The sequence below is a fragment of the Loxodonta africana genome, chromosome 23, assembly GCF_030014295.1.
Source record: "Loxodonta africana isolate mLoxAfr1 chromosome 23, mLoxAfr1.hap2, whole genome shotgun sequence".
Classification (NCBI taxonomy): domain Eukaryota; kingdom Metazoa; phylum Chordata; class Mammalia; order Proboscidea; family Elephantidae; genus Loxodonta; species Loxodonta africana.
Window position 1 is genome coordinate 63,466,262 of NC_087364.1, and position 25,372 is coordinate 63,491,633.

General features: G+C 36.8%; 1 pseudogene; it reads left to right on the forward strand.

Annotated features, from left to right (window-relative positions):
• LOC100677663 (cell division control protein 42 homolog) overlaps positions 1 to 9,018 on the forward strand; it is a 91,702-nt pseudogene extending 82,684 nt beyond the window's left edge.
• The last annotated feature ends 16,354 nt before the right edge of the window (positions 9,019 to 25,372 follow it).

Consider the following 25,372-nt stretch of genomic DNA (forward strand, 5'->3'; position numbering starts at 1 on the left):
TGAAAGGGAAGTGAGAGACATTAGATGTTTTCCATCACTGACAGAAACTAGTTAGCATCTTTTTATCACACACCGCAATCACATGATATGAAGTTGTGTAAAATTCTTGGAAAAAAAAGGACTTTTTTTTTTACTTGACTATACATTCTTCCATGTCATCGGAGTTATGAGATACTTTCTGTGATTTGATGAAAGAGGGAGTTTTATTCTTTTCCTCATTCTTATGTTTATTTGCTAGTGTCTGAATAAAAGATACATGAAATACCTAAGCTGAGGCCCTGCAGTTGAGACCAGCCGGGCTCTGAGGGATGATTAGTACCTGAAGGAGGCTCAACAGCAAGCAATTCAGAGACTTCGCTGAACCTGCATTGAGTACTGATAATGCTGTTATTCTTTTCCTCATTCTCACATTTATTCTCTAGTGTTTGAATAAAAGATAGGATGAAATTTCCAACTTGTGGCCTTCCCTGCAGCTGAGACTAGCTGGGCTCTGAGAGATGATTAGTACCTGTAGAAGGCTCACCAGCATGCAATTCAGACTCCGTGGAACCTGCACTGACTACTAATAGTGCTGTTTATTCTGTGTCTGAGATGACAATTGGCGCCTAGTGTTTTCTCTGTGGAAAACACGTCCTTAAGGAAACAAACTTCACATGTTTAATAATGAAATGTGGTACAGTAAAAACAAAAACCCATCTTATTCTTAAAAATTCTGCAGCAAAAATAGATGAAAGATATTGTGCCATAAAGCATATTTTATAATATTTGTTACAGTGATAGAAGCTGAACGACATGCTAATGTAAAAAAAAAAAAAAATCCAATTGACTGCCTGTTACCTTCCATTTTGATTTGACAAGTTCTCAATCTTGTGCCATGTTCCAACTCTCTTCATTTATCTTTGGGAGCCTGTACTGTAATGTCTCCTAAGGCAAACAAAATAATCTTTCAATTTAATTTACTAAAAATGTTCACGTATCTTTGAGTTTACTTAGGTAAGTACAAACATATAAACAGCTATTTCTGTTATTAAAGATCTTTTGGACAGTGTGTAAAAGATCCTGACTTTAGCGTTTAGGTTTGAAACTACTGGCTGCATCCTATTTCTGTGACAAGAAGCACGCAAAGCGAAACCATTTCTATTTTCTACACATGTACATTGTATAATTTAGTAGTTCACAACAAATTTACTTAAACAGCTTCATCAAGTTGAATTATTTAATTATTCACTCCAAATAGTTTAATTGGATGTGAGAGGAATGGTGTTCTATAGACTGTAGTAATTTTACAATTTGCATAGAAAGCAAAAAAAAATACATATATTTTTCACTTCCAGACAATTACTACAGAAAAAAAGGATATCATGGAGACTAAACCTCAAAGTTTTTTAAAATAACTACACAGACTTCTAGCTAGACTTGTTCACCACTTGTTTATTCCAACAAAGAGACAGTGAATGAATAAGGTTTTTATTTTCTAACACATACATAATAGAAAGGAAAAGAAAGCAGGTTAAAAATTATCAGCAATACTGTTAGGGACTGAATTGTCCCCCCAAAATGTGTGTCAGTTTGGCTAGGTCATGATTCTCAGTACTGTGTGGTTTTCCTCCATTTTGTGATGATGTGGTTATCCTAGGTGTTGTAAATCCTAACCTCTATGATGTTAATCAGGCAGGATAAGAGGCAGTTATGGTAACGAGGCAGGACACAATCTACAGGATTAGGCTGTATCTTGAGTCAATCTCTTTTGAGATATAAAAGAGAGAAGCAAAAAGAGAGGAGGAGCCTCCTACCACCAAGAAAGAAGAGCCGGAAGCACAGTATGTCCTTTGGATCCAGGGTCCCTGTGTTAAGAAACTTCCAGACTCAAGGGAAGATTGATGACAAGGACCTTCCTCCAGAGCTGACAGAGAGACAAAGCCTTCCCCTGGAGCTGGCACCCTGAATTTGGATGTCTAGCCTCCTAGACTGTGAGAGAATAAATTTTTGTTTGTTGAAGCCATCCACTGGTGGTATTTCTGTTACAGCAGCACTAGATGACTAAGACAAATACTTTAGGGGATATAAAGTATATGGATGAATGCTACCTGACTTTTCAGCGTGCAGGAAGCTGAAATGTAGATGTAGGATGAGGCTAAAGCTGATAAAACTTAATTTAATACATAACACAATACTCCAGAAGAGATTACGAATGGGAGGGATAGGTGCCTCTAGTAGGGCTGCCAGGTAAAATAGAGGACACCCAGTTTAATTTTAAAATCAAATAAATAACAAATAATTTTTTCATGTAAATACATTCTAAACATTGAATGAGACATCCTTACACTGAAAAAAAATCACTATTTGAAATTCAGACTTAACTGGGAATTCTGTATTTTATTTGCTAAATTGGTCAATCTACTCTGAGGGTATGGTGAGAAGTACAGCTGAAATCTGTATAAGGCTTAGTTGAAAGTGGTTATAAGAACCAGTAAAATCTGTAGGTCTCCTCTTCCACCTCAGCCAGAGAGGCAACTATCACTCCTGCAGCCCAGCAGGCAATGCAACTTACTCTCTGGAGAAACTAAATCAGAGAGAGTAGGCTTAGGGACAGGGACTTTATACAGCAAACCAGGGGTAAGACACTATTCTGAAAACAACGGAATTAAATAAACATCTACATAATGGACAGTGAGATACTCTAATCCTCCTCCTCCACTCAATTTATAGATTCTGGAAGCCAGACTTACTTACTCCTTCCCTTAATGAGCCATAGTAAGAGACCTCCTTTAGGGACTCACCCAAAAGAAAAGTTTTATGGATACTGATGCTTGAGGGTCAACGAACAAAATGACCCAGATCCCTCCTTTCCTGAGTATTCCAAAGTAAAATCAACATGTTGGCAAGGTCTGTTCATAGGAATTCTTAGTAGATGTCTCCATTTTAAACAAGAAAGACTGCCAAATACTCAACAAATACATGCTGAGCCAAGCACTTCTCTAGACACTGGGGTACCTCATTAAAGAAAGGATCAAGAAATGTTTCCAACATGAGAAGGAACAAAAACAAAGTAAAAAGAGGAAGAAAATTGAGACAATAAATAAATAAACAATAAGAAAAAATCTATAATAAACATGCAAAAAAAAATAAGAGGACACTTTGTTCCTAACAAAAGAACAGTTTATTATTACGAAGGGATATTTAGATAATAAGAAAAACTCTTCTGAAAGAGAAAAAATATTATACATGCAAAGCTATCAGAAAGATGACAATAAAGTTGAGAAAATATCACATATACAACACCAAAAATCAATTAAAGAATAAGAGAGAAATTAAATCAGACAGAAAATGAGAGAAATAATAAAAAAGCTAGATAATTAGGTAATTTTTCAACCAAGCTATGTTACAGAAAGGGAAGAAAACTGGAGCTGAGGAAGATATCGATGAAATTATATAAAAAATAAAATACCAAAACTAAAGAATATGAGTTGTCACATTGAAAGGCCTGCAGAGTGCTCAGCACAATACTCAGAAAAATAATAGCAACAAAATACACACACTAATGCACACTGATGGCGATACTGAAGAACAGTAGGGATAAAAGGTTTCTGAAGTAAAATAAAAGTCCGAGTCCACACACAAAGGACCATAATGAGAGTGACACTGCGGTTGTCAACACCAACACAAGAAACTAGGACAATGAGTACCCATTGAACCCATTGCCGTGGAGTCAATTCCAACACATGGCGACCCTACAGAACAGTGTAGAACTGCCACATAGGGTTTTCAAGGCTGTAATCTTTACGGAAGCAGACTACCACGTCTTTCTCCCTTGGAGCAACTGGTAGATTCAAACCGCCCACCTTTCCATTAGCAGTAGTGCGTTTAACCACTGTACCACCAGGGCTCCTAGAACATTGAATAAGCAACAAAAATTCTAAGGAAAATTTATTTTGTAACACAATTCTAATCCCAGCCAATTATCCAAGTATGAAGATAGAATGAGCACATTTTCAGATTTTCAGATCTCGAAAATTGACCTCCAACGTGCCTTTTCTCCAGAGAAAATATGAGGGAATCTAACTCTTCCATAATAGAAATTAATAGGTAGTGTGGGTAGGGGTAGAAAATAGCAGGTAAAGAACTGAAAGTGGCCGCTTCGGGAGAGTGGGGTATGGGTGTGTTATGTTTATTGCAGGGAATTATGGCTTTTATTTTAAACCACATACAAGCAATATATTGATAAAAAGAAAATTTAAATTAGATTTTCAAAAAAAATCCACAGAGAATTATGTGATCCAATTACCTCTCTTAAGACATGAAGGAACTCAAGTAAACACTGCATAAGTCAGAGCCACAGAATTCCAATCTTCTCTTGGAATTGATTTGCACAGTTTGGATAAAACATTTGTTTAACTGTGATTTTAATTACTTGAACAAAATGATGCTAAGAAAGCAATGAGAGAAAAGCCCAAGGATTCAAATAATCTCTAAAGAAAAAAGTCAATAAAATAGATCTCCCCAAGGTATACAATTTACCACACTTTTTAAATTCACTCCACAGTCATTTAGTAACATGAATACCATGATATGACACGTGTTACTTAATACCCTTCACAGATATGAGTTCCTTGGTTCCAAACATTATCCTTTTTGGTGATAAAATTTGGTTAGTTAATTGCAAGCTTAATGATTAAAGTGGAGGTGACTTCTAACACAATGATAAAAAGGTAATTAATAAGAGGTTCCACCAAGGAACTCAAGCAAGAAATTGCTAAGTGTTTTTTAAGAACAAGATGAAAGGGATAGCCAAGGACTGAGACAGTTTTGTGATGCCTTAATTACTCCAAAGTAGTATTTATTTGGAAAGATATGTCAGTCTGGAATGAACACTGACTGACATAAACAACAAATGGCTTACTTAGCTCTTTTTAAAAACTGTCACTTGAATTACCCATAAAATGACAACATGCTGAGAACAAGTACCTTTGTTTACCCAAAATATTTTTGATAAATATCAGAAACAATGGTACCTATTACAGTAGGTCCTTGGCTTGTTTCCTTGGCAAAGCTTCCACCAAATTCCTTAACATTTTTCTATTTGATACATACACATTTTGTTTACCTTGTGGGTAATACGTTACAAGTGTCTGCCCCTTCAGAACACAGGGGTAATTGCCAAAAAGTTGGTATTGCCATCATGCTTCTTACTTCATAGGAGAGTTACAGCAATTAGGATTGTGGGGGAAACAACCCTTTGGCTGCAGGGTTTCTATATACAAACAAGAAAGTACACCGCCGTAACATGTTTTAGATGAAGAGCAACACCATAAATGAGAACGTTCTTTTGCTAACAGGATGAGATATGGTGAACAAATCCATATTCACTCATACTCTCAGGCATTTAGAAATCTCAGTACAGGATCAATCAAATTCTGTCTTTCCAGCTTCACAATCCTCTACAAATTTATTTATAATAGGGAATTACCATAAGCTATAATTACCATAATAGCTTTCATTTCAGGGTGCTCATTTTCATGGAGCCCCTTCCAGGCTTTGTGCTTCTCTTTGTGATAACCCCAAACAACGCATCAACCTACGATCTCACCAAACAGGAGGGGGTCTCTGTTTACACATTAATTTACAGAATAAACTTTTGCAAACCAGAAGCCAGAGGTGAGAGACACACAGAGACAAGATTACAACCCAAGTTCTCTCAATTAAAAAAAAAAAAATTTTTTTCTCAATAGCTAATAAAAATTACACATCTGCATTCAATTTAAGCCAATTATCACTTTTCAATTTGAAATCACTTACTTGCATATTATATTTGGTTGTGTCAATATTTTTAGAGGAAAAGCAAATTTTGGCACTTCAAAGGACAATCCAACCATCTGAGTGAACATCTAAACTTAAGTTTCTTTCCTTTTGGCTGTTGATTAACTACCCTCCCCCCCAACACACACAAAAATATTCATACAATTTTTACATTTCATCTTATCAAGAGGTCATCTGGTAAAATGCTATGAAAATATGAAAGAATGAGTGTGTATGGTAGAAATGGATGTCCTGGTGATTTTTAAATACTTGGTCTAATTGCTTTAAGATATTTAACACAGTCCTTCTATATATGTTTTCACAAAACCCTGGCAATGCAGTGGTTAAGCGTTCGATTGCTAACCAAAAGGCTGGCAGTTCGAATCCACCAGCCAAGCCTTGGAAACCCTATAGGGCAGTTCTTTTCTGTCCTATGGGGTTGCTATGAGTTGAAATCGACTTGATGGCAACAGGTTTATAAAAGTTTTCAGATATGTGAAGTAGGCGGTTCTTTACCTTGCACACTGAAAATATTAATAAAATTACTTTCCAAAGTAATGAAGTTCTACATATGCTTTATAATAGAAGTCAATATATCAATTGCATGTGAAGAATTGATATATAACATAAGTTCATCAAAGTCCGAAATCAATTATTTATTACTTCGATCACTAAGAGAAAACAGGCGCTTCTGGAGCCATGGGGTACAGTATGGTGACTGGTGCAGCCTTGGCATTCAATGAATGTTTGATGACGAATGAACAAATGAATGAGCTTGGCTGTAAACTAAGGTGACTTCTTCATCATGTGCTTAAAAAAAGAGATGTTTAATTACAAACTTGATCATGTCTTTTGCTTCAAGAGTTTTTAGACACTAAAATACAATAACTAGATCAATATGTCACCAGACCACTGTTCATGATCCAGAATGATTTGTTCATGATTGAAAACTAATGGCTTCTTCTGGTGCACGCCTTCAGATTCAAAAATAATCTATTTACAGGCATCAGCCTGACATCCAATTTCAGTTCCTATAGCAACACGTTAGAGAAAATGGGTGTTTTTTAAAGAATTGTTTTCCCTGACATGTGTTACAGTGTGATATTTACACTGCTGTCTGTGCTCATTATGGATTGCATTGATTATACAGCAGCAGTGTCAACGCAACAGACTGGTCTATTCTTCCACGGGACTGTAGCAAAAATGAGGAAGCCAAGCTTACCTCAATGTGTCCTTATTGCCTCAGAAAAATATTTCATGAATAAAATGCAATCTATCTTTCCTGCCCACGATTTAGCCACACAATCCCCAAAACAAACAAGGGTCACTATAGGGAACATATACTAATTAATTGTGGAAATTGAACCTCAAGGGAATGATGTATTGCTGCTAAAGGATTGTAATAAGAGAAGGTAAACCCTATTTGTACAAAATCACACAATACAAAGTTATACTGGTGCATTGAGGCTGCAAGTCCCCTACGAAATATTTGAAGACATTCTTGATTATAATCAAATGCAATAATTTGAACCACAAATAAAGGGAAAGAAAGAAATATTGATTCAAGTGTTGAGTTTATTTTTAGTAACAGATGCTAGTGTAAGGATTTTCTTTAACGTTACTTAAGTTTCTTGAAAGGAGTGCCATTTGCCACCTTCATCATGGAAGACTCTCCAGAGCAACGACAGATGCATATGGTCATTATAGCAGGGCTTCAAACCGGTTCTTCCTGGTTCAGTCGTAGATAGCCGAGGAAATGAAACTGGAGCAGACCTGAATTTTTTAAATTTGGGTGAAGCAGAAAGAAAATCGTAACGGGCAAAATTACGAGTTGAAGCCCTGCTAGAAACCTAATCTCCCTCACAGAAAACAAGAGCAGCATACACATTGCACAGCGACCAAATCTCTTGCCAGTTGGATTTTGAGCAGAATCAGAAACAGCGGTGCCCTGCTCAAAAATAGCAGCCAACCGCATGGCTCTGAATGTGTGTAGCTGTTCATAGTCCTGCCAATAATCCAGTCTCATGCATCAGGCTCCTGAAAGGGCTCAGTGTGCCTCTTCCTAGTCTCCCATTTCAGGGCTTCCACCTACAATTTTTCTCATTCTGGTTATTGTTCCGGGTCACCCAAAAAGTAAAAATTCGGGTCTGTTCTGGTTTTGCTTTGTCAACCATGACTGAACCGCTTCAAAGCCCGGCATTATAGTTCATCATTCTGATTTACTCTCTAGTTGAAAATACTTATCTCAAAAAAAAAAAAAAAAAAAAACAGCAAAGCCAGGGCTCTACCAATGAAATTACAGTGAACTGAATGATACTAAGATTAAATATTTAGCTTAATAGTAATAATTGCTAACATGCATTTTACAGCTTTAAATGCATTACATAAATTAACTCATTTATTGCTTACAATCCACCACCCATCTATCAGTATGTCCTGCTGTGATGACTTGCAGGTTAATATGATGTGGGAAGCTATGCCACCAGTATATCAAATATCAGCAAGGTCACTCGTGGTGGACAGGTTTCAGCAGATCTTCCAGACAAGACAGGCTCGGAAGAAAGACCTGGCAATCCACATCTACAAATTAGTGACAACTCTATGATGTGCTGCCAACACCCAGCAGAGGAGAAGTTGAGGTCAACATCAAATTTAAAATATTTAAAGTGGATACAAAACCATTTCAGCAATACAGACAATTAAGCATGTTGTGGAATATGATGCTGTTGATAAAACATGTCTCCTGATATCCTACTTCCACCAAATAACGTGTTGACTATTTTTGACAACTATGCACTCACAGTTCTGATTGGTGGAGAGTCATATACTCCTGGACTTTCTGACACTGCAGGTCAAGAGTGTTAAAACAGATTACAACCACTGAGTTATCCACAAACAGATGTATCTCTAGTCTGTTTTTCAGTCGTCTCTCGATTCTCATTCGCAAATGCAAAAGTGGATACCTGAGATAGCTCCAAAGGCTCCTTTCTTGCTTACTGGGATCCATACTGATTTCAGAGATGACCCTTCTACTCGTGAGAACCTTGCCAAGAACTAACAGACGCCTATCACCAGGGAGACTGCTGGAAAGCTGGCCTGTGACCTGAAGGCTGTCAGACAGGTGGAGCGTACTGCAGTCACAGGAATGTATTTGAAGAAGGAATATTCACTGCCCTGGAGCCTCCAGAAGCTAAGAAGAGCCGCAGGTGTATGCTGCTATAACCTCTCTCCAGAGCCCTCTCTGCACAGCTGGTATCGGCGTTATACTAACAACAATGTTTAAATCAAACCAAAGATTAAAAATTAAAATTCGTTTTTGCAATACTGACAAATGCCCTGCACCAACCCACATGTACTCGTGTGAGACAAGGCCTGTAGCTATAGTCCTCCTCCCCTTCCCAGTGCTTGTTAATTTTGAATAATCGCATTATTGTCAGAAAAGGGATCAGTACTAGGTTTTGTTTTCCTGTTTAAAAAAAAAAATTCTTTTCTTTTTTAAATTTTTTTCTTTAAAAGCAAGGCGTGCTTGTTGATGATTCTGTAACAGACTAATTTGAATTGTTGAAGCTGCTCGCTTGTTCTACTCTGAAGAGTAATCTGGGACATTTTAGAGTTTTTGTTTTGTTTTGTTTCTGTGGGAGGAGTGTCTGAGGAATTCGTTTTATTTTGTCTTGCTTTTTTTTCATCCTTTAACTTTTTTTTTTTTTAACCAGTGGACAGCCCTTGAGGGGAGGAGGACAAATTGATTCCACTTTTTACTTTACTTTTTTTTTTTTACTTCCTAGGTCTCATTTAGAAAACATGTTCCCAGCCTGGTGCTCTTAGAAAGGAGTATAGTAAATGCCTCATTTAACCACATTCTCCTTTTGAAAGTTGCCTTTCTCTCCACCCATAGGTAGGTCCAGTACTTGATGAAACTCATGAAAGTCAGTGGAAACTGTCTTGCCCCTCTTCTTTTCTCAGATGCACTATATATGTGATGGTGACTTTCAAGAAAATTTGTTTGCCATTTGTTAATTTGGGGGGAAGTTAATTTCTAACTTCTTTTTCTGATAAATGAAGAAAAGTATTGCACCTTTTGAAATACACCAAATGAATTGGGTTCATAATTAAAAAAAAAAAATGCTTCTCCGTCAGTCATTGTCTAATATGCTTAGCACAGGTGTGTAGCTTAATAGTGTAGGATATGGTGTTCCTAGAACACAATCAAAGACTTGCTGTATAGAGGAAATATGAGGGGAGGTGCTAGCAGACAGATGTCTATGGAATGATTTACATCCTCTTTCAAGTGACAGAGATGAAGGCCTGCTTCATTAAGAAGCTGGGGGTGGGGGGAGGAGAACATTTAAGAACATGGGGACCAGTCAGGGGAATCTATTTCTGTTTTACATATGAGGAAACCTAGAGCAGCCCGTTGAGCCTCTCTAGTTTAACAAAAATCATGGAACCTTATGAAGACTCTTCAGAAGTGTTAACAGGGATTTCATCTGCTTGTTTTTGTCGTAGTTTCCAATTTCATTAAATGTTTAGGTAATTTTTTCCACCTCCCCTAAATCCTAATTCTTGTAAATTCATTAGTGTTGAACCAATGCCTTTCATGTCTCAATTCTTTGAATATGCATTCTTTTCAGATGCATTAAACAAACAAAAAGAAAACCCTATGGATCACAACAGAATATCATCCAAAATAACGCTCGAAGATGAGCTCTGTAGGTTGAAAGGCAAAGATGGATTTGAACGTGCTGGCAATCAGGAGGAGGTGCAGGTCTCAGTCAGGTTTCATTCTGTCGTACGTGGGATCTTCAGGAGTCAGAGCTAACTCAATGGTGAGTAACAAGAGCAGCAACAACAAAATCCTCTCAATACCTTTAAGTACTATTAATATCCCCATCTTACAGAGGAGGAAACTGAGGTATAGGGCAGCTAAAATATCTGCCCAAAGTTATACATCTATTAAGTAGCTGAGCCAGGATTTGACTCCAGCCACTCAGTGAGGAGAAACTTCTGAAAAGAGTACACAAATTGGCTAAGACAGGAGGCAAGGGAGAAAGAAGGCTCCTACCTACTGGAGGTTGTGAACAGAGACGTTAGAACTCAGAAGATACCGAAGAGGTCTTAGTTGAGAAGAGGAAGAACAAAAACCAGGGAACTGAACCACCTCATCCCTTAAGAGATTGTTGTTGACATCTATATGAATATACTGTAAGGAGAATAAAGACTATCTGATAAACATACAGACAGAAAATGAAGCACAGTAAAAAAAAGGCCTAACAGGAATGAAAAACTGTATCCTAATAGAAAATTACAACCTAATAGTAAATAGAAGGAAATGAAGAAAATACTATAAGCTAAAAAAGAATACAACTAGAATGATAAAACCTCTTAATAATATGGGTAGATAACGGGAGGACAAAGAAAAAGATATGATAGGTCTCAGAAAATAATTAGAAACAATATTTTTAGGTACTCAGATATGAAGATGGAACTAGGAGGAAAATAAGAGCAAATGAGCACCAGAGGAAGGCAGTGATATAAACCCTTGATAATGTTTTGTGTGTGGACACTTGTTGTGGGCAAACATGTACCAAAATAATCAAACATACATATGAATTATTGTGCCAAGGGGAACAAAATACTCTGTCTAGTGGATAGACAGTTTTGCTGATAATGGTCTTACAATTAAGCAACTTAATACAACAAATAAATTGTTGGGGCCACTTTATGAAGACAGTGAAATGAATGTTGCAGTGCAGTGAATTACTTAATGCGGCCCTTCTAGCCATAGTCTTTGTAACTCCCACCAAATGACTTGTTGGGACCATGCAAATGAAGTGTTCGTGGCCCACCAAGGGGATTGGATAGCTTGCTAATGATGTAAATAAGGTACATGGCATCCTTGTGAGAGTGGGACCATGCAAATAAGGGGTATGGAACCCTAATGAGGAGATTGGTCATTCTTGCCATCCTCCTAGGCTTAAAACGAGCCATCCCAGAGGTGGGAAGGAAGGATCTCAGTACCATCAAGAAAGAAGAGCCTGGGGCAGAGCACATCCTTTGGACCTGGGATCGCTGTACTGAGAATTTCCTGGAACCAGGAAAACGAGAGACAGAGCTGTGATACTGAAGACATTCAGAAGCAGTGGCATAGAAACGGCAGTAGCAGAGGCAGAAGACTGGAGGAGACCAGCAGGAGGTGGCATGTTAGGCTTCTCCAGCCCCTGGGGCAAGAAAGCTGAGCACCTTCAGGCAGGAAGTTTGCTGGCAGAGTAGGGTGCCTCTGGGCACTTGGTGGAACTAGGCTGGGTGTCTTAGGGCTAAGGCTTACTGGCAGAGTGGATGCCTCTGAGTACTTATTAGCAGAGCTAAAGGAGCTAGGTAACACTTGCCTGAACAGGGCAGAGGCCAGGCTAGGGACCAAGGATCAGAGAGAGTCCTGCCTGTGGGCATGGCTGAGAAGAGGCCCTCCTGGACAAAGAACTGTATCCTGAGCATTCCTGAACCTGAACTGTAACCTGTTCCCTAACAAACCCCATAACTGTAGGTCTATGAGTTCTGTGGGGCCATTGCAATGAATCATCAAACAAACCCCAGAAGTAGAGAGTGCTGTGGGATGGATGGTTAGTGTCAGGATTGGTAAAAAGATTGGAGAGAGGAGGTATGTCTGGCCTCCGCCTCAGAGGAATCAGCCTTGGGCTGTTGATCTTGATTCTCTTTCCCCCTTGTAAAGTTAGAGGAGGAGATCAGAAGCTCCTGCCATTCCATTCTTACAAACGTTTTGCTGTTGTCAACCCAGAGTCTGAGGAAAGACACTAGAGTCAAATAATTAAAAACCCAGGCAGCACCATTCTTGTCCGTGAATCTTTTAGGTGATGCTTAGTAACATTATTGCCATGCCCCATGCTCCTTTTGGTTTCTAGACTACTTTAGCACTAACACTTAAGTTTTCTTATCTCTCAGTGGTTATCTGACCTAACTCCTGATAACTCTCTTTTTTTCACATTCAGTTTGATGATCTCTACTGAACTCCCAGGCTCCTGAGTGGTGCAAAATGGTTAACAAATTCAGCTACTAACTGCAAGGTTGGTGGTTTGAGGCCACCCAGAGGCACCTCTGAAGGAAGGCCTGGTGATCTTCTTCTGAAAAATCAGCCACTGAAAAACCCCATGGAGCACAGTTCTACTCTGACACACGGGGTCACCTTGTATCAGAATCCACTCAACGGCAATTTTTTGTTTTGCTTTGTTTTGTTTTACCAGATTCTAATCAATCTTGCCACAGTAGTTAAGCAGGAAGAGCAAAATAGCTATATGATAATAATCATCACAAGGAAAATAAGTACTATTAATTCGGTAATCACTATAAGCCAGGTGCAGTGCTGAGCATGTCTGACAATACTGGTAGCTTCAAATGTTATTTCTGATGAGGAAATCACATCTTAGCTAGTCAAGTCAACTTTCTTAAGGTCACCTAGTCTGTAGGTGACCCAGTCTTCCTGACTCTAAGGTTTGTGCTTTTAATCAGTATACATCCTGACTATACTGCCTTTCTAATAGCATGGTGATACATAATCTGGATATAAAACTCTGTGACAGAATTTTAGAAATATTTTCATATGAATTCATGAAATGCTCATTGATGAAAAGGAGAATGATTATCGTTTATTTTCCTGAATTTGTTTCCATGCATAAAAAAGTATGTCTTACTCATCAAACCAGCTTATAAGAATTTATCGTCATGTAATATTTTATGTGGTTTTATAGGCATTAGGTTTTTTGTATTTATTTTAAAACAATGGGAAGTATTTCATTCATCTAAGGTGTTTTAGATCTAGGATAAGCGTTGAAATGAGAGACGGCTTTTACTTTGGTAAAGTATGTATTAAGACATTAACTTCAAGCCCTTAGGAAATTCAGTAGGACCAGACTAAGGCAACTTCTCTCTTCAATGCTCCAAGCCCCAGAAATAGTAACAAGGCCATAACAACTCTAATCATTCACCATATACAATGCATTCTGCTAATCATCCTTCCATACTGCAATTTATTATGAGGCCAGGTGGTAATTATTTTATCACTTGATAGACAAAATACTGACATTTAGTAAAATTAAGCGAGAGATTGACATTGGTTTATATCCATATCTGTACAATTACAAAAATCTGGGCTCTTATCTATTAAGTAAGGAGCTCTAGTGGCACAAAGGTTAGGTGTTTGGCTGCTAACTATAAGGCTGGCGGCTCAAACCCACGCAACGACGGCTCTGTAGGAGAAAGACCTGGCAATCTGCTTCACACAGGACCGTTATGAGTCAAAATCAGTTTAAAAACACTGGACACCAACAACAGCAAGATCCAATAAGCCACATTGCAACCAGAGAATTCGGAAAATTTCTTTCCAACATTATTCTTTCTGACTCTGCTTCTTTTATATTGAAGCCCTAAATTTCAAAATTAAAGATGCAATAGCGTCAAAGTTCCTTTTTTTCACGTATCTCATCAAAATTTTTCCCATCAGCTTTTCTCTCTGAAAATATAAAAATTGTGAAGCATTATGAAATGGCATTGTAAAAAGTTCTGAACTACTGGAAAACAATTTAGTTGAGTCAATAAAATAAATTTAGATCAGACAACAGCAAATAACTGAATATATAAATGAATATATAGTCACATATATCACCACTGAGTAGATCCGTGTAACATGAAATAACTGGAATTTATACAAAGCGTTAAAAAAACCCAAAAAGCATTATTTGGAATTAAAATCAGATTATAAGGTTTAAATAATTCCCATAATTTCAGTAACCATTCTGAAATAGTATCTACTGCTTCATTTGTATTACAATGGTAAAGTCAACAAACACCTTACAGAGTGACTTAATGGGGTATGTTTTAAATGCATGTTATAAAATGTATACTTGTTGTTCTTCTGTGCCGTTGAATCAATTCCGACTCATAGCAACCCTGTACGACAGAGTAGAACTGACCCATAGAGTTTCCAAGGAGCGCCTGGTGGATTCAAACTGCCGACCTTAAACCCTTTGCCAAAAGCGCTCCGCAAAATGTACACTAGTATGTGCAATTTAAGGTAGAACAACTGTTTGCTAAAACTGTTCACTGCAGAGAGAAAAATACAGGTCCATGTTTTACTTATTATGTCTTTTGGAAATACATACTCTAATGATGAGAGTTATTCCATATAATTCTTAAGATGTCATGTTTCTATTTCTTCTGTGAGACAAAGCTGAGTAAGAGAAAGGTAAAATTAACTTGGCTTATTTTAAGTACACTGACAGTGACATACCTACCCTGGAAAACAGACACTAAACATTTTTCACTTTAATAATATATATCAATGAGACCATTCTTTGAATACATGGACAATACCTGTGAAATATAAAAAGGGAAAAAATCATGGACTTTTAAATCTGGAACTGACATCAGATATTGTCCAATCCAAGCTCTGGCTTTATAGAAGAGAAAATTGAGCTTCTGCAGTCTAAGTATTTGCCTAATGTGAAAACTAATTAATGGCACAAGTGAGAGACTGAAGTTTGTTGAATGAGAATTGCAGTGAAAATTAGGACTAAAACAGAGCAGCCAGGCTAAAGGCTAAGGATTTTAAAAATTCTGATTATAAAACTTTAGAATAAAAAGAGTTTGCAGGGGGAAGATGATATTCTCCCTTCTAATGAGATCACTATAGGGTCAGTATGAGTCGGAATCAGTCTCACAGCAATGTTTTGGTTTGGTTTGGAATGAAGATCTACTGGGAATAAATATCAAGCTGCCATCGATTTAGACTTAAGTACCAATGAAAAGAAGGTTATATAAGGAACCACAAATGATTTTAATGATTGTATGCAATCATTAAATGATTTTAATGATTAAATGATTTTAATGATTGTATGCAATATTGGGGGCCCTGATGGCGCAGTGGTTAACTGTTTGTCTGCTAACCAAAAGTCAGCAGTTTGAATCCACCAACCACTCCTTGGAAACCCTATGGGGCAGTTCTACTCAGTCCTACAGGGTCGCTATGAGTCAGAATCGACCCAATCGTAATGGGTTTGGTTCGGTTTTTTTTGGTGGCACAGTGATTAAGAGCTTTGCTGCTAACCAAAAGGTCAACAGTTTGAATCCACTGGCCACTCCTTGGAAACCTTATGGGGCAGTTCTACTCTGTCCTATAGAGTCGCTATGAGTCTGAATTGACTAGAGAGCAAAGGGTTTCGTTTGGGTTTTATCTAATTTTGGTCAATAAAAGCCTTTCTTTCTTAAAAGATCCTTGGTTCTTTTTGTCTCATAGTCAGAAGTAAAAGTCATAAGCAATGAAATCCTTAAACAATCCCTTCTCTTATAAATCCAATTTTATCCATCTCATTTTTTAGTACATTAAATGGTAGCATAACTTTCTAAGATTTTCTTCATAGATTGATCACCAGGCATGTTTGAAAAGACACTACAATTTATGTATTCCAAATTCAGATTTGTTAGATAAAGACTTTTAAGGGCAACTAACAAAGTCACACATACCATAAGAAAGGGAACACCGAGAAGTGGACAGCTAAGTGTGGAAATCAGATAAAGGGGAAAATAAAAGTTAGGATGAAATGATTACAGCATAGCTAATATATGTAATAATTTTCCATACACCCTGCCAGCAATGAACATAAATTAAAATCAGGGCTTCCTAGCATCACAACAAAGAAAGAATTATGATCAACTACATAACTCAACAAGTCCATAATATAAATGCAAACCAATTGTTCTAGAAAACAAATTAAAAACGGATTGACTAGCAGGTAGTATTGGTTATCACAGATTGGAATAGAAGCCAAAATAGGTGAAGGAAAACTTTCTCCTAAATAGAAGGTGTCCCAAAATCATAGTGTAGTTTTAACTTTCAATAAATAACTTTATAAATGTATAAACATAAAAATAATCATTTGAAAGTGTATTACTTGAATGTCTCCTACACTTATTTTCTTTTAAGTATCTTAAACTTTATATATCACTTTAATAACATCAAACAGTGATATAATTAAATATGAGAAAATTCTTTATATAATGAGCAAATTTTGTGGGTCACCAAAAATAGGGCAACAGAATCAGAGCTGAACATAAGCCCGGAAAATATCTGACTCAAATAAAGTAACTTTTTAATTGCTTACATCATATTGTCTACTTATCCTCACAAGGAAAAATCATTAATTTTAAGAAACAGACATAAACGTCACATTACTTGACTTAATTTAAATATTCATATTTTTAGAAATTATTTGAATTATTTGTAAATGAGCTTGCTAATGTTGAGATTCTGAATTTATTTATTTTTTATTTAATGCAATTACATTTTGTAGAAAAATCATTAAAGTATGTTGAAAAACCATTAAAGTATCTTTTGTTGAAAGATGTAATCAAGCACTACTTTTTCTTTGGGATCAGAATTAAATCAGTTTTGAAAAACTTGATAATATAATAAAATAAAATAGCTAAATGACTAATAAAAAAGACTCTCAAATGTCTTAGTCTATGCAAATTAAAAAAAATAAAATAAAATACTCGCTGATTATATTTTTACATTTTTCACTCTAAGTCTGTCAGTTATTTAAATTACAGAATATATGTACATGAAATTCCGGGTCAACGGATCAAAGTTTGAATGTAAGTTCTGTTGCTTTCTGCCCGAATGATCTTTACCAAGTTATTTAAACACTCTGAAATTTATATAACTCATATTTTTTTCCCCTGAACGTCAGGGATTAAGACTAAATAAATAAATCAAAACAAAACAGATTATATTCAAAAGGACAAAGCTAAAATAGACAAAGATACCTCATCTGCATAATTACATCTTAAAAGACAATGGAGAAGCATCAGCATTGTTTTGAACGCCATTTTGAAGTACATTATTCGTAATTTCTAATCTCCAATTATTTATGTACAATTTGTCTTTCATTTGTATAATCACAAAAATTTTCTCTCAGATATGTAATGAAAAAGGTATGTTTTTTAAAAAAGGGAAAAAAATTATTTGAAGATATACATAAGATCACTGATGAGCCAACACTGTAAGACCTCAAGAAAGGGAAATTCACAGTATCATATCACTCTCACCTTGCCCAGAAAAACTATTGTTCTTCACAACACTCAACTGGTTAAGACTTCTCAGAAGAATCTTCGTTTAACAAAATCATATATGATAGCATGTGGCACACAGGGCACTCATAAGAATATAGAGAGATTGAGGCTCTTGCTAACTAAATAATAAAACAAACAATTTCTTTATAATCCAGCATCTTTCATTCCAGACCTATGCAATCCTCTGGAAAAAGAGTTCCACTGGGCAAAATTCACCAACAAATTTAAAACTCTAATTTACATAGAATACCAACTATGCTGAAATAAAAAAGTACAAACAAAAAACACTATCTGTAACTAGAAGCCCAAGAGTATATGTTAAAATATTAATGCAGTTTTTTTTTTAATGATTGAAGGACTGAAGTTTTTTTTATTCTCTGTCCTTATTTTCCTAAATTCTCTTTAATGAACATCATTTTTTTAGTAAAAGTAGTTGATAAATATAAATACCTCTATAAAAATAAAGCATTTATAATAAATTATACAAAATGTTATAATTTATATTTTCAGAGTACTTAATTATGGGCATAAATATTTACCAGACTTGCCCTTCTCTTTATCACCTCATGATTGAATACATACATATTCACTTTCTTTCATTTAAAATAATAAACATTTCCCTGTATTTTCAAGCACAAGTTATCTCAATTCTTTTCCTTCTGACTTTACTCATATCCTCAGCCAGTCCACTTGTGCATTTAATCTTGATCCAAACACCTTAAATTACAAAAAAAAAAAAAAGTTTCTCATTCAATTTAATCCATTCTTCATTTAAAAAAAAAAAAACTTGTCAACAGTGCTATCAAAGTGAATGATTAGGCAAATTCGTCGTGTATACTGAAACGAATTTGGTCGATGGTTATGAAGGGGCCATAGTTTACACTTGGTAATATAAGCTAAATGGTTGAATGGTTTCATTTCACTCCAGTTCGTTAAGCAAGGATTTATCATTTTTTCCTTGCTTCTCCTTGTCATTGACAAGTAAAGAACCAAGAGATTTAAGTTCATGTCTAGTATTTCTATTATTAAAAAAAAGTAATTTCAATAAAATGAAATTTTAAATAATTTTAAACTGATGTTTTTGATTCATTCTAGTTTCTTATACACTTTACTTCTTAGCTATAGAAGCAGAAATTGGAAAGCATAAAATCTAGCCAGCCAGCTCTCCTCTGCTCCTTCCACTGTGATATTATTAGCTTCTGATTAAGCAACGTAATAGTATAATAAACTATAATGTATTGCACTTCATTGGGAAACCTACCAGATCCACATACAAATTGTCAAATTATACCACTGGTTCAGATGGCTCACGACACAGAAATAGTTTTTTTCTACCCCAAATCCATTGAGTTAACAATAATTTTAATTTTAAAAGTATATAAAATTAACAATGTACCATGTGCAGAATACAAATAATGAAGAATCCATAAAATTTAGAGTTCAGAAAGAATAGGATTGATAGGAAAAAGAAACAGTAAACCACAGATGAAAATATGCAAAGGACAGTATTGCTAAGAAGGTGGGGAATAAGACGTCCTCTCAGCCAAGAGTGAAAGGACAGAGAGAGACAGAGGGACCCTGGGACAGTCATCACTATGATAGGCTGGACTCTGCATTGCAGAATCTGGGCCATGGAGCCTTTGCTAAACAGCAGGCAAAAGTGATAGGTACCTCCGCCAGGATAAAGCAGTGAGTGTTGGCCCTGAAAGCAGAAAAGAAAAGCACTGTCCCCAAATAGGAGCCCTGGTAGTGCGACAGTTAAGAGCGCAGCTGCTAACCAAAAGGTTGGCAGTTCAAATCTACCAGCTGCTCCTTGGAAATCCTATGGGGCAGACCTACTCTGTCCTATAGGGTTGCTATGAGTCAAAACCACACCTGTACGCCCAAAACATAGAAGAAGACATGGTGGCTGGAGGCAGAGAGAATCTGGGAGAGGATGAGACCAGATGGTGGCAGAAGTCAGATTATATAAAGCATGGTGAGGAAGAAGGATTTTATACTACGTGCAAAGTGAAAATGTTAGAGACACCTGAAATGATTGATATTTTAAAGACAGAATGAGTGAAGCAGGAAAACCAGCTAGAGTCTACTGTAACACAGGCTGGTAGAAAATGTTTCCCACATGTACATGAGACAAAAGACTGCCTGGATTATACGAAGAAATATCACAACTCAGCATACAACCCAATTAAAAAATGGGCAAAAGATTTGAGTGGACTTATCACCAAAAAAAATCTATGAGTGGGAAATAACCACATAAAGGTGCTCAACATTAGTCGACATGCAAGTTTAAGACTGATCTTATCAAATACAGGCAAGGGTGAGGAGTAAATGAATCTCTCTCCCACACTGCCATTCCACTCCTAGGCATCTAGCAAAGAGAAAATGTACATCCACACAAACACATTCCTAACAAACCCTATAATCTTGAGTATGGTCTGTGAGTTCTGTGTGGCCATTGCAATGAATTATCCAACCCAACACAGAAGTAGAGAGTGCTGTGGGAGGACCGGCTGGTGTCAGAATTGGTAAAGATGGTGGAGAGAGGAGGCATGTCTGACCCCTGACTCACAGGAATCAGCCTTGGACTATTGATCTTAGTTCTCCTTACCCCTTGTAGGGTAAGATGTTAGGCACTGCCCCCAAGCCTTTTTTACACACATGCACACAAATATTCACTACAGTTTTAATTACAATAGTCAAAAAGGTGGAAATGATTAAATGTCCATCAACAATTGAATGGATAGACAAATTGTTGTATATTTGTATAATGGCATACTCTTCTGGAATAGTATTTCATCATACAAATATACAACAATTCGGGAATCTGGAGCCCTGGTAGCACAGTGATTAAGAGCTATGGCTGCTAACCAAAAGGTCAGCAGTTCAAATCCACCAGCTGCTCTTTGGAAACCCTATGGGACAAGTTCTACTTTGTCCTATAGGGTTGCTATGAGCTGGAATAGACTCTATGGCAACGGGGTTTCTTGTTTTTGTTTTTTTTAATGTGGGAATATGTGATAAATATCAAAATAATTATGCTGAATGAAAGAAGCTAGGCAAAAAGAATCCATATAGTATGATTTCACATAAATAAAATCCTAGAAAATTCCACCTATCTATAGTGAAAAAAGCATACCTATGTTTGCCTGGGGGTGGAGGGAACAGAGAGATAGTTATAAAAAGGCAGGGGAAAACTTTTGGTGGTGATGGAAATGTTCACCATTTTGATTATGGTGATAGTTTCATGGTTGTATACATACATCAAAAAGGATCAAATTATATGCTTTAAATATATGCAGTTCATTGTATTTAAAATATGCCTCAATACAACTGGTAGTGGGGAAAGTGCCTATTCAGAATCCAGGCAAGAAATTATGGCGATTTGGGCTGAAATGGTAGCAGTTTCAGATGAAAGGATGTGTCAAATTTAGAATATATTTTAAATTGAGGCTCACGGGAGCTCTGGATGACTTAAATGAGGAGAGTGTGGGGCAGAGAAGAACGCCGACTAATTTCATGGCACACATACCAGGAGAGTAGCAGATGGCTTTGGAATCTTCTCACTTCATCATTATCTTTTATATTTACTGATGAGAAAGGTGTTTTGATCTTTAATTTCAAAAGACTTTTGGTTCTTTTTTACCGCATCCATCTCTGCTAATTTAAGTACCAGCTTCTAAAAACTGTTGAAAATCATTTGTTCAACTGACAGTGATTCCTCTACTGACTTCTGTAATAATTTTTTACCCTTCCATTTTTGATGGAGAGGCAAGATGCTGAAATTTCTGAGACAGCAGTTGCACATTTTGCTATAAATGGGATGTATTGCCACAAGGAATATTATTCACAGTTAAGGATGAAAGGAAAATTAATTATATATATGTTTATAAAAATAAAAATCAATGCAAAACACAGCAAAAGTGATAATCCTCTTGCAAAGTCTCTCAACATTTCTTTAGTTTATTATATATAAAAATAAATAAGTGAGTCATCTAATGTTTACTATATTCATTAGTATGGATACTTTTTTACAAATAAGATGGTCAAATTTTAGGCAGTTTGAATAATTTATGCATGGATAGCTAGTTTTTGATGGGGTTAGGCTGAATTCGAACTCCAGATGGTGCAATGAGTTTGCGTTTGACTTCCAACCAAAAGGTTGGCTGTTTGAACCAGGGGCCTAGCTATAGAAAATAGCATCTATGACAATTAGTTTTAAATTGCTGAATGATCTCTCACAGCTGGCAATGAAAACTGTGATGGACAACAGAAACTGTTCATTAGTGCCTCTCCTCAAGCAGCACCCAGGGTATGCACCCTACCGGCCATACCTTAGTTATGCTTCTGGTTTGAACCCACCTAGCAGTATAACAGAAAAAAGTCCTAGTGATCCGCTTCTGTAAAGGTTACAGGCAAGACGACATTATGGAGCAGTTCTACTCTATAACACATGGGGCCACTATGAGTCAGGACATAAAGCAGTTCCCAGATTACAAATGAGTTCCATTCCTACATCTGTCTTTAAGTCGAATTTGCACGTAAGTCACAACAGTTAGATATGGTTCATATCTAACGTCAGTTAGTCAAATGCTTGTCTTAATATATAGTATTTAGTGTACTTTTCTATGCATAGAAAACATGAAAGAAGCACTTCCAGGTACACTAAAACATCTTTAACATAATAATACAGTAATAATAATGTTTTGATGCACTTCACAAAGTAGTGCTCATTTCCTATTAAAAATCATGGTGTGTACCTTGGATTTTCAATATGGTAGGCTTTACAAGGGCTAGTTCGTGGCTATGGGTTGGGGTTGTACGTAAGTTGGATGTTCATTACCTAGGAACTGCCTGTGCTCAATGGTAACTGGGTTTTTTTTTTTTTTTTTTTTCCCTGAATTTAAGTTCTGTAATTCTTTCTATAGTGAGACCCTGGTGATACAGTGGTTAAGAGCTCGGCTGCTAACAAAAAGGTCAGTTGTTTGAACTCCTAGCCACTCCATGGGAGAAAGATGTGGCAGTCTGCTTCCATAAAAATTACATCCTTGGAGATCCTATGGGGCAGTTCTATTCTGTCCTATAGGGTTGCTATGAATCAGAATCGACTTCACAGCAATGAGTTTGGTCAACAATAAGCCCATCTCTTTCCCTAATACATTTTTTATAAATTTACAATATCATTTTAAAATTCACCTCAGGATACTTCAATGCCAGGTCATTTTCCTTCTCTTTAGCTCCCACATTAACTTTAATTTTCTTAGTGTTAAAACTGATCAGAGATTGAGCTATTAGAGATTAAATTAGATTATTTTTTCTTTATCCCAATGAACAGAAAACAATAGAAGTCAGGATTTTTTGGTATCATTTGTTTTGTTTTTGTTTTTCTCCATCTTACAAGGAGAACCTTACTTCTTCACTTTTTTTTTTTTTTTTTTTTTTGGCTCAGGACTATATCAGTACTATGGCTCTGGGCCCACATTCCATTTCTCCATCCCACAAAAAAGAGGAAGAATGCTTGATAATCCTCTGGATTTTGAAGGCAATATATGCTACTTGTAAATGCGATGGTTTAATGCATTTACAGAAGGCTTGATGGCTTCCAACATTAAGCGTAGGCCAGAGCAAAAGAATTCAGGCTGCAGCGCAAGAAGCTCTGCCCCTTGATCCTCATAAACCAGTGTACCCAATGTTACTACAAATATCTGCGGAAGACAAAGGTGTTGAATGGGATCTGCAGAGTTTCCAGATAGGAGAATCAGAGTAGAGACTCCCAGGACTCTGGAGCAAAGTCAAGGGATTTTTTCCATAAGCTAATACCTATTTGAGGAACAACACTTGCATTGTTCCTGTGCCATGGTTGTAATCAAACTTGAAATAGCAAATGATCTACAAGTCAGCCAGTCATCACAAAATTCATGGCATGTGATATACCAGCTCATAATGCTGAGCACGCCCAGCGGCATTTCATCATCTTGTTGGGGAAGGTTCCAGCAGGGCCTCAGGATACAGTAATCTGACATAGAAAACAAATATGCCTATCTCTCTCACTGTCACCCTTTCCTCAGCTCACGCCAATGGTCTCAATAAGGCAGAAAACTTTATTCTAGTTTGTAGATGGGTCTGTCTTAAATTCTGGTAGCCAGGAGGAGAGGACTATAGCATTATAAATCCATTCAATGGTAACCCCGATTAGGGAAGGAGTATATTCTCATTAGACATAACTTCCCTAAGTACATTTTATTGTTTACTTTTCACAGAAGAAAAGATAATTTTACGTTGACTCATGAATAACTAATTTTTAACTACATGTTTAGCGCTTTGTAAGGAACAGGATCGGTGGAGTGGTGACAAAGAGTTTTGAAGAAATTTGCAGAAAAGGCCCAGATTGTAATATTTATGTTCCATGTGAATGGCATATCAAAGATTTCTTAACATAGGGAAGGCTCTCAATAGTCAAGTGGCCAAAATGGTCCAGTGTGAATGTTAGTCTGTGAGTGTCAGTCTCTTACCTCAGCACTGCAGTTCTTGCCCAATGGCTCATAAACACAGTGCTCATGATAGCAGAGGAAATGTTTATACATAAGCTCAATAGTCAGGATACCCTCGGAGACTTACCTGGTCAGCCTGCATCAGTGACCTACCCTGTGTCCCTAATAAGAAAACACATTTCCAGGTACTAACTAACCATTCGGTCAGGTTAGTAACATTTGACAGACTAAAGAGTCAGGATCAGGAACCTGAGGCAGGACAGGATGTTTAAGCCTCAGACTTCCTGAAGGTACACTTGTGATTGTCCTTCAAGGAGTCTGTGCTATGACTCCAAGAGTGGGACTGTGCATGGTTTTACTGATTGGCTCTTTGAGGGGTTTCCAGAGCCTTCTACAATTCATTTTATTGATTTGATATTTATTCTCGATTTGTGTTTGCATTCTCCACCTTCTTTGCTTTTGCCAGCCAGATCATCTGTAGACTTACTTAACGTCTTATTCATCATCACAAAATACCATACATTTCCCCTGAACAAATAAATAATTTTACAGTGAATTAAGTAACTCAATGGGCCTTACTTATGGGATTCACTGATTTGCTATGCTCCATCACCCAGACGTCCTGGATGTATAAAACAGTGACTTTATCTTTTGAATTCTACTTAGAGACATTATCTTGTAATGGGTGACATACTTTAAACTATTAAGCAATGTAGTACCTTTTTTCCCCATAGCTAAGAGACGTGTGTCCAAGAACAAAGAGGTGGAAACTAAAATGTCACTCCTTTGACTTATTCAAAAAATACATTTCTTCCTTGTGCTGTTGGGTTCGGCTGGGTTAGAAGTCTTAACACCAGTAAAGGTAAGGATAAGATAGGCGATGCTGTGGTAATAATAATCTCTATAATCTCTTTACCATAAAAAATGATTTCACATTCACACATTAC